We start from the raw sequence: 10,141 nt of genomic DNA on the forward strand, positions 1-10,141 counted from the left end.
TAAGTACTCTGATAAACCAAGAATTCATCACAAAATTTGAAATGGTACTTGTACATCCACTGTATGTACCTGTCCATGCCCTAGACTATCATTAGTCCTATTCGGATGGGACTAGTTTTACAGGGGGTCGTTAGAGAAATTTCAGTTTCACAGACGTACTTTGTGATTTTAATCCCGTCCGAATCTGCCATGTCTGTCTTTTTCTCACACGACCTGTGTAAAAATTCCAGAGCAAATTACCTACTGTTTTTCAGCAAAATCGGCGCTCCTCTGAGAAATCTAATCCCGTCTGAATGTGAATGTCTGTGATTGCCGAAAATGTTTTTTCCAAAACGCGTTTTCTTGTCTGTTTTGGTGAATGTGATTACCCTATTACTCGTATTAACCCTAGTGCACCGCTATTCAAGTTTCTGCTTTCTGTACACCAATAATGGATGTAAATGTGTTTGCTACCCTGCGAAGAAATAAAAAAATTAAATCAACAAGAAGAGCCAAATCACGTAAATTGTTAAGACTTGTAATGTGTCTGTCTGTGTTTTCCCCTTGTTTCTGTCTGCCGTCTCTCCCTGGTATTAATTGTTTTGCTCGGCCCACTCATTGCTCACCATGGACACTAATCACATTCCATCTCTTCCCCAGGTGTCTTGTCTTTGTCTCTAATCGTCTCTGCTTTGTTATTGGCTCCTGTCCACTATATCTACTCTGTCTGTTCACTTCCCTGGTGTTGGTCGTTGTAGGTGTTTGGTTCATGTTGTTCTCTGTTCCTGTTCCGTGTCCTGATCTGTTTTGCCTGCCTGTATGTTTGTTTCTTGTTTTTGTCCGGTAAAGTCCTATCTGCATTTGGATCCTCTCTTGCCTTTTGTTTCACCATGTCACATCGTGACAGAACGACCAACCACATGGATCCAGCAGAAATCCTGTTTTGTCTACGTCAGGAGGACGCCCCAGTTGAGGAATACACGGAGGTATTCTTGGACCTGTGCAACGAGGTCAACTTTGGGTAGAAGGCTCTCAAGGACATTTTTAAGTACGGACTAAAGGACATCCTGCGGTATCTGATGCCGTCTACTCGAGAGATAAAAACATTCTCGGAGTTTGTCAACTTGGCGTTGCTCCTGGACAGGTCCACGCTGAGCGTGAGCAGTGTAGAGACGGAAGCCGGCCGTAAGTATTTTTTGGGGGGGGGCAGCAAGCATCGGGGTCCGTGGGCCACAGAGTGGAATCAGCCACGGACGCCCGAATGCTCCACAGTGCCTCCGCCCAGACCAGTCCCATGCACACCCGTGATTGAGCCAGTTCCCATGGCTACCGTACCGGCGAGCTCGGCTGAGGTCCGTGCTAACCGGCTGGTCTCCAAACTGGCGGATACCCCGATGAGGTCGGCTCGGGCGGCCGGCATCCCTAAGCCGCCAGCTGGACCAGCCGGGTCGCCGGAACCAGCCGGGTCGCCGGAACCGACCGGGTCGATGGAACCTGCCGAACCGACCGGGTCGCCGGAACCCGACCGGGTCGCCGGAACCTGCCGAACCGACCGGGTCGACGGAACCTGCTGAACCGACCGGGTCGACGGAACCGACCGGGTCGACGGAACCGACCGAGTCGACGGAACCTGCCGAACCGACCGGGTCGACGGAACCTGCCGAACCGACCGGGTCGACGGAACCGACCGGGTCGACGGAACCTGCCGAACCGACCGGGTCGACGGAACCTGCCGAACCGACCGGGTCGACGGAACCTGCCGAACCGACCGGGTCGACGGAACCGACCGGGTCGACGGAACCTGCCGAACCGACCGGGTCGACGGAACCGACCGGGTCGACGGAACCTGCCGAACCGACCGGGTCGACGGAACCGACCGGGTCGAAGGAACCTGCCGAACCGACCGGGTCGACGGAACCGACCGGGTCGACGGAACCTGCCGAACCGGCCGGGTCGACGGAACCGACCGGGTCGAAGGAACCGGCCAAGCTGATGGAACCAGCCGAATCGGCCCGGTCGACCGAAATGACTGAGTCAGAGAACGCGGTCGACATCATGACACCCAAACTACCTGAACTCTCTGCCTGGCCTGAACCTATGCATGTTTCTGTTTTCCTGTGTTTTGCTTCGCTGGACTTGCCAGCCCTTCTACCTCCTGTCCCTGTTCATAGGCCCAGAGCACCACCCTGGCTGCCAACTCCGTTCTGGTCTCTGGCTCCGCCTCCAGCACCACCCTGGTCTCCGGTCCTGCTCTGGTCTCTGGCTCCGCCTCCAGCACCACCCTGGTCTCCGGTCCTGCTCTGGTCTCTGGCTCCGCCTCCAGCACCACCCTGGTCTCCGGTCCTGCTCTGGTCTCTGGCTCCGCCTCCAGCACCACCCTGCTCCTCGGTCCCGCTCTGGTCTCTGGCTCCGCCTCCAGCACCACCCTGGTCTCTGGTCCTGCTCTGGTCTCTGGCTCCGCCTCCAGCACCACCCTGGTCTCCGGTCCTGCTCTGGTCTCTGGCTCCGCCTCCAGCACCACCCTGGTCTCCGGTCCTGCTCTGGTCTCTGGCTCCGCCTCCAGCACCACCCTGGTCTCCGGTCCTGCTCTGGTCTCTGGCTCCGCCTCCAGCACCACCCTGGTCTCCGGTCCTGCTCTGGTCTCTGGCTCTGCCTCCGGCACCACCCTGGCCTCCTGCTCTGTCGGCTCCGCCCTGGCCTCCTGCTCTGCCGGCTCCGCCCTGGCCCCCTGCTCTGCCGGCTCCGCCCTGGCCCCCTGCTCTGCCGGCTCCGCCCTGGCCCCCTGCTCTGCCGGCGCCGCCCTGGCCCCCTGCTCTGCCGGCGCCGCCCTGGCCTCCTGCTCTGCCGGCGCCGCCCTGGCCTCCTGCTCTGCCGGCGCCGCCCTGGCCTCCTGCTCTGCCGGCGCCGCCCTGGCCTCCGGCTCGGCTGACGCCACCCCGGCCTCCTGCTCAGCGGGCGCCACCACTACACGAACCCGACCCGCCCTCCCACCCTGGTTGCGCCTTCGCTCCACCCGGCTGAACTGGGTTTTGTGGACTTGGGAGCGTCTGGAAGCCGCTCGTAGGGGGGGGCTCTGTAATGTGTCTGTCTGTGTTTTCCCCTTGTTTCTGTCTGCCGTCTCTCCCTGGTATTAATTGTTTTGCTCGGCTCATTCATTGCTCACCATGGACACTAATCACATTCCATCTCTTCCCCAGGTGTCTTGTCTTTGTCTCTAATCGTCTCTGCTTTGTTATTGGCTCCTGTCCACTATATCTACTCTGTCTGTTCACTTCCCTAGTGTTGGTCGTTGTAGGTGTTTGGTTCATGTTGTTCTCTGTTCCTGTTTCGTGTCCTGATCTGTTTTGCCTGCCTGTATGTTTGTTTCTTGTTTTTGTCCAGTAAAGTCCTATCTGCATTTGGATCCTCTCTTGCCTTTTGTTTCACCTTGTCACATCGTGACAAGACTGGCTACTGTAATATCAGTTTTAGGTATCAGTTTTTCATTTCTATACTCAATTACATAAAGTGAAAATTATATAAAAACGTATTTATTCCAGTGGGTTTATAAGAAGACGTGTATAACATTTTTAAACACTTAACAAGTTAGGATGTTTACATTTTAAAGTGCTTAAATGTAAATGTACTTTATTTCAAAACACATTTTATCATATATTATCAAATTTGACCATACGCAATCCACGCATCCTGGACATGTGGTCTTGTTCAACGCCCGCATGTAAAACACAGACACTCCTACCTCCATAATAAACACAGAGATGTTAGTCCCGTCCGAATCCATACATGAAATGACAGATGTCGGCTGAAAAAAATTCTAAAACTTAAAAAAATTAAGGTAACAATTCGCATGCATCTTTTTAAGTACTGTAGCTTCAGCTCAGTCATTATTAAGTAGATATCATCAAACTTTTATAGTTAGACTAACCCAATTTGACATGATTTGACTTAACCTCTAAGAACTTAATTACGTTGAAACAACTTAATTTTAATTTCAAAGTTTTGGTGATATTAAGTGGTACTTCTTTATTTTGATTCAATTCTACTTAGATATGTCCATGCAAATTGTTACCTTAATTTTTTTGAGTACAAGTAACTTATTTCACTTCAATCAGGAGAAATAACACAGCAATTCCATTTTTATGATGAAACTAGTTTATTATAAATCCAATGTCAACTTATGTACAAAAAGGTTTTAACAATGCTTTGACAAAAAAAATATTATCCAGGATTAAAGTATTTTTCAAGTAAAGTCAAGTAAAGTATCAAGTATTTTTCTTAGTAACCTGGTAGGTACATATCAGAAAAAAAAATAATAATAACAATAAATCACAGGGAACGTGAAAAATGAATTCCTACAACAGACACAATTGCCAGATTATTGGGTCCACTGAAACTAAAAGTTTTCTTTCTTTTTTTTTATATTATTGCAAAGTATTAAATTTTACCTTCATCACATAAATTACAGCCAGCATAAAGTCTCAAAAACCTTTACATGAAACATTTCAGGAATACAACAGTTTATTGTTTAAAGACATTACCTTCGGGCTAGCTTTCAGACCCTCCAGCTCAAGAATTATTTTCTGAAACACCTCAAAAGTATTTTTTAGTTCCTTTGGGTAGCTGAAGTTGAGAGCATATATCAGCCCCATTAGCAGGGCACAGGCTCTGGATACATCCACGTCTTGCAGGACTTCCGTTCCCTCAATAATAATAATAATACTGGCGTTGGCTGGGTCAAAATTTCTGGCACCTCATCATCCTAAGTAGATCAAAATCAATGTCAGTGTTTTAAGTCATATTTAAAAATGAGTAATACAAAGTATTTGAGTGTAAATGTCTGATTTACATACCAAGTGCTCTTTAAAGAGATCTTCCTCCTTTTCTCCAAGATATACTATTAAGGAATGTATAGCAGTCTCTCTCCTCCTTTCCACAGAAGCATCCTGTAAAGAAACAGGACATTAATGGACACAGGAGTTAAATCTTAGGAGTTAAAACTTACTACACATGAAAAATTGCAAACTTAAAGAAATGTGTCAGCTGCCTAACCATCAAACATAATGCAGCAGATTGTATATGAAAGAAAAATAAAAACTTTTACAAAAAATTTTTACAAAAAGCTCAAGGTTTACAATGTTACAAGATGGATCAACTGTGAAAACGTAAGCGTCAGCACAGCAGATAAAAATGGCGCGCATTGTCATGTCAGGTATTGTGCTTAAATTAACTTGCTTATTATTTTACTATTTAAGTTGTTACAGGTTTTATGCATGTATGTGTATGTATGTATGTATGTATGTATGTATGTATGTATGTATGTATGTATGTATGTAGGTACTGTATTTATGTGTGTTTGTGTGTGTGTGTGTGTGTGTATGTAAGTCTAACTTTAGAATTGATGAATTAGCTTAGGTCAAACTGTCTTTTCAGTTTAGTGTGTGACAACAACGATTTATTTAAGTAAAGTTGGCTGCATATTCATTTCGTTTCATATTTAGGTTTATATGTATTTTGTTCACCATGGAGGAAAGCTGATTTTGAGGAAAACGCAGTTGTAGCCGTCTCTCTACATTACTATGGAAGAAAGGAGGTGTTATTTGTGTTGTAACAGCGTTTAGCTCAGGGGTTATTGACTCTAGAAACTCGAATCTGTGAATCTGCGGCCAACTTTACTTAAGTCAACGATTTTTTGTGCATAGAGTTGGTAGCTGCTGAGATTAAAACAAAGCAAAAATATTAACTTACCTATATAGCCTCGATTCTCCTGTTTCTCCGGCTCCTAGTAGTCCTTCTCTGGCAGCAAAACACGTCCGGGCAAATTCCGCCTTTACTCAGCTTTTAAAGGATGCTCACTAGATATACGAGATATAAGTTTCACTAACTTAATATTTTTCTGTTCTTACGTGAAGGTAAAAGTGTTTGTTCAAAATCGATATATAATTAAGTTAAGACAGTATTCTTCATTTTAATTTTGAAAGATTTTAGATTTTAATTTTAAAATGAGTTATCAACTCACCAATACAAGTACATATAACAAACTTAATTATTTTATGCTGAAAATGTTGTTTATTTTAAGTTTTACAAACTAACCCCATGACTCATTTTTTAGAGTGTAGGAGCAACATGGAAACATGTTTTTTTTACTATAGCTGGAACATTACCATTACATACATCCTCCAAGAGTTCAATCAAGTCAATTCATCCACTAAGTAATAAAAATAAAGGATGAATGAATGAAAGTCATGGTAACTAGTGGTTTTATTTATACTTCTTTTCTTGAAAATTGGATGAGTATGAATTTTCTTGTTACTCAATACCCATATTGATATTATTAAAGTATGTACATGAGCACTGTGTACTTCCTGTACTGCAAGGTGTCAGGAGGGAGGTTGGCTCACAAACCCAGCAGGATCAACATTGTTATCGATTACTGTGGGATGACTGGGTTGTGTTGAAATGAATTTTATGCATAGAATCCTTACATAATTGTAATTTGTAACGTGTAATTTTTGTCCAAATGGGTCAGAAAAAGGTGGAAGGTAGCAGACATAACATCCTCTGTTAATCAGTTGGGATGGTAGGTGTATTGAAATGGGTCTAGTGTTGTGGGAAGACTACTCTTTAAGTGTTTCCTGAATAGTCGATCAAAGCCTTTCATGATAATTGTTAGGATTTAGCCGGGACTTTGACATATGTTTTTTGTTTACGTTTTGTGCTTATGGTCTCCTCCGCCCTTATATATTTCTTCCAGTCTCAGCACACCTGCCCCTCTCTCTCTCACTCACTCATTTTCTACCGCTTATCCGAACTTCTCGGGTCACGGGGAGCCTGTGCCTATCTATCTCAGGCGTCATCGGGCATCAAGGCAACACCTGCCCCTTATGTGTCTAATTGTCTTCTTTTTTTTATTCGTGAAAGGCAACGCGGAATACTCTGTAATGTCGTTGTGGTCTGAGTCTTGTTTTTTGAGTTTCGGTTGTTTTCCCGGTTTTGGTTGGGTTGTGTTTTTATTTAACAGTAATTGTGCTTTTAGATATCCCCTGCATTTGGGCCTGAATTTTATTCACGAAGACACCCCTTATCCTCTGACTGAACACTCCTGCCTCTCTCAGACCCAGTGGGATAGCGCCTAGCCTGGCACCTGTCCTGTCCTTTCTTCCCAATTAAACCAAAATTGTTTGTGTGAACACACAGATCACCACTGCAAGTGTTACCAGATAGTGCTGTTATCCTCTCAGCACAATGTGCAGTTACAGAATGTGCCATGTCCTGAAGCCATCTTTTCATAAAAATAAAAAAAATAAAAGTTCCTGACTTCATGCTGAGTATTAGCTGTAGTATGGGAAAGTCCAACTGAAGAGGGGAATGGATCGTAGAGCCAGATAGCATGGTTTAGCCTTTTGCCTACCATGTGTCTCATTACTTAGCTCTTGCTGAACTGCTTTGCTCTCATCAATTTCTCTGCATGATCACTTCACTGCTGCATACTTCTGAATACCTTTGTGGGCATGTAACTCTTGTAATTTTTTATGACCATTCACTTTGATACTCTTCTGAAATATGAGTTCAGCTCCCCTTGTGCCTTCTATTATGAACACTGGTCAAATGACCAAAAATTAGCAGACTATATGTGATGCAAATATTGTAGGACAATTCAGAGCACAGACTGCTGTCTTCTTTATTTTGTGTTGATCATTCATAGTGCCATACTATATGCACAGATTGCAGTTATTTTGTTTCTTATGTGATTGCTTTAAAATCAAATTGGAAGCCCAGCTTCCTTCCAAAATATTTCTATATTAAATTTATAAATGTTTATTGCTATATTAGTAATTACATTTGGTGAAATATATAAAAATAAATTATCAAAAAATCTCTTTATAATATAGTGCACTTTGTTAATTTGACATAGGGTGTTGTTTATTTATTGCTAGTATTGGATATAAAAATGGGAGAACATGAGAGGGATTCAATCTCTCATAGAATCCAAGCTGTTAGATCATGAAGGATAATGCCAGTATTACAATAAATAAATGTAAATGGGAAATGGTTGCACATCATACAGAAACAAATATTAAAAATAAACATAAAACATAGATCATTACAGAGGCAACAAACTGACATGAGTCACCCTGAAGTAAACAGTTGCACTGGTCATGCAACAAATTTACCTTATGTCACATTATGCCACCATACTCTGCTCACCTGAAAGTTTTATTCTGTACTACAAATAATGCCACACATGGTTATCCAAGGGAGAGCAAATTTCAGTGCAAGTGGTTTAACATGGACAGTGTCAGACATTCACAAATCACAGTACCTTGAGAAGATTTGTCCACAGAAACTTTCTATGACGATGCAATGCAAAGTAAAAAGAAAAAAAAATACACTATACACATACAGTGTTAATCTAAATAGAGTGGACTGGAGAGATAGTGAGACAGAGCCTTAGCAAGTGTCAGATACATAAGGGTTTAGAAAAGAGACACAAAAAATAAAGTGAGACCAAAATAAGAAGCTTGGTAAAGCAGGGTAATTATTAGACCTTTCGATCTTTACCAGAGTCTTCTGCAATTCACTCACTCAGCCTTGTGTGATAGCAGCACTGACATAAGAGAGCTAAAAGCACAACTGAGATTTTCATCCTTTTCTTAATGGTCCTATTCCTGGTGATGCTGCATACACATAACAAATGTTGGAATTTTGTCTAACAGCAAGTATACACATAGACAAAGAAACATTTGTGCACAGACACATGCATACAAATAGACATAAGTAATTGAACCAACACAATCATTCACTCAAAAATGAAACTGCACTCACCCACATATGCAAACAGATCTTCTCCCACAGAAATGAGCTTGCTCTCTCGCGTGGTCACACATGCTTGCAAGCTTGTCTGTGCAGCATGACAATCTGTGTTGGCTGAGTGGATTAAATTGTTTGCCAGTGTGTGGCAACAGGAGCTTGTGGTGGCTATCCCATGCTAATGCAGTCATTTTCAGCAAGATGAGATTAAATCAAAGCATGTGCTTGTACATCTGGGAAAATGTGGTACTTCATACTAATGATTCAGGCTCAAACTATTTCCTTTGGCTGATAGTGTTACTTTGCACAATATACATAATATCATTATAGTTCAACATGTTAATTGTAATAACCTGATTATTCATCAAATCAGGATATTTTGTGTTTGTCTTTTATTCATGAGAGTCTATTTTATTTCACTATATTAATGCATTAAGTCATTTATGTACTTAATGCATTAATATAGTGAAATAAAATAAAATACATAAAATAAAATACTTTTCTACAAGTTAAGATATGCATTTTACATAAGGTTAAAACCAATTTATAAATCCAACGGGAACGGGAGGAGAGACTTTGCCGCCGGAGATTCAGCACTCACCTGTTTTGAGGACAACAGCCAGGGAAGTGGGATTCTGTGTGCAAATCTCCATTGCTCCTTGGACCGTGAGGTCGAGGGATTTCTTTAGAAAGGTAGGATTATCAAATCCAATGTATTTTCCAGAGGATATAAGCTGCAACAAATTTCATTGCAAGCTCACATATAAAACACCAGGAGTGCACTCTAGACTCAAGGTAAAACTTTAATCAAATATATTCTTTTATATTTTCTGGGTAATTAATACAAAAAGCCTAAAATGCATTTATTGTGTGTGTATTATTTCTCCATTGTAAAGCAGTGCATTGGAAAGAATAATTACAAGTTAACTGGTAACTTAAGGTAAGTATTTTGTTATTATTATTATTATTATTATTATTATTATTATTATTATTATTATTATTATTATTAATTTATAAATTACTGGAAAGCCTCTAATTAGTTGTTTTAAATGTAAGTCATACTTAACCCTAGACATACTGTAGTTTTTTTGCCATAGTGTTAATTGGACATTTAAGGGGTTCTATATAAAATAGTTATTACCTCACTATAATGAGCCGGATAGAGAAAGGGTTACATAATAACCTGAGAGGAGTGGGAGGTTTGGAGAAATTTAGTTTTTTTTTTTTTTTCTTTACACCAAGACACAAGCTGATACATTCTCTACATTACAGTTTTTGAAGGGGTGCAAATATCAAAGCCATATAACAGTGTGGCTTTCACAAATATATTGTGCTGGTATCATATACTTGTCTT

This window comes from Tachysurus fulvidraco, chromosome 17 (assembly GCF_022655615.1).
Source record: "Tachysurus fulvidraco isolate hzauxx_2018 chromosome 17, HZAU_PFXX_2.0, whole genome shotgun sequence".
Lineage (NCBI taxonomy): Eukaryota > Metazoa > Chordata > Actinopteri > Siluriformes > Bagridae > Tachysurus > Tachysurus fulvidraco.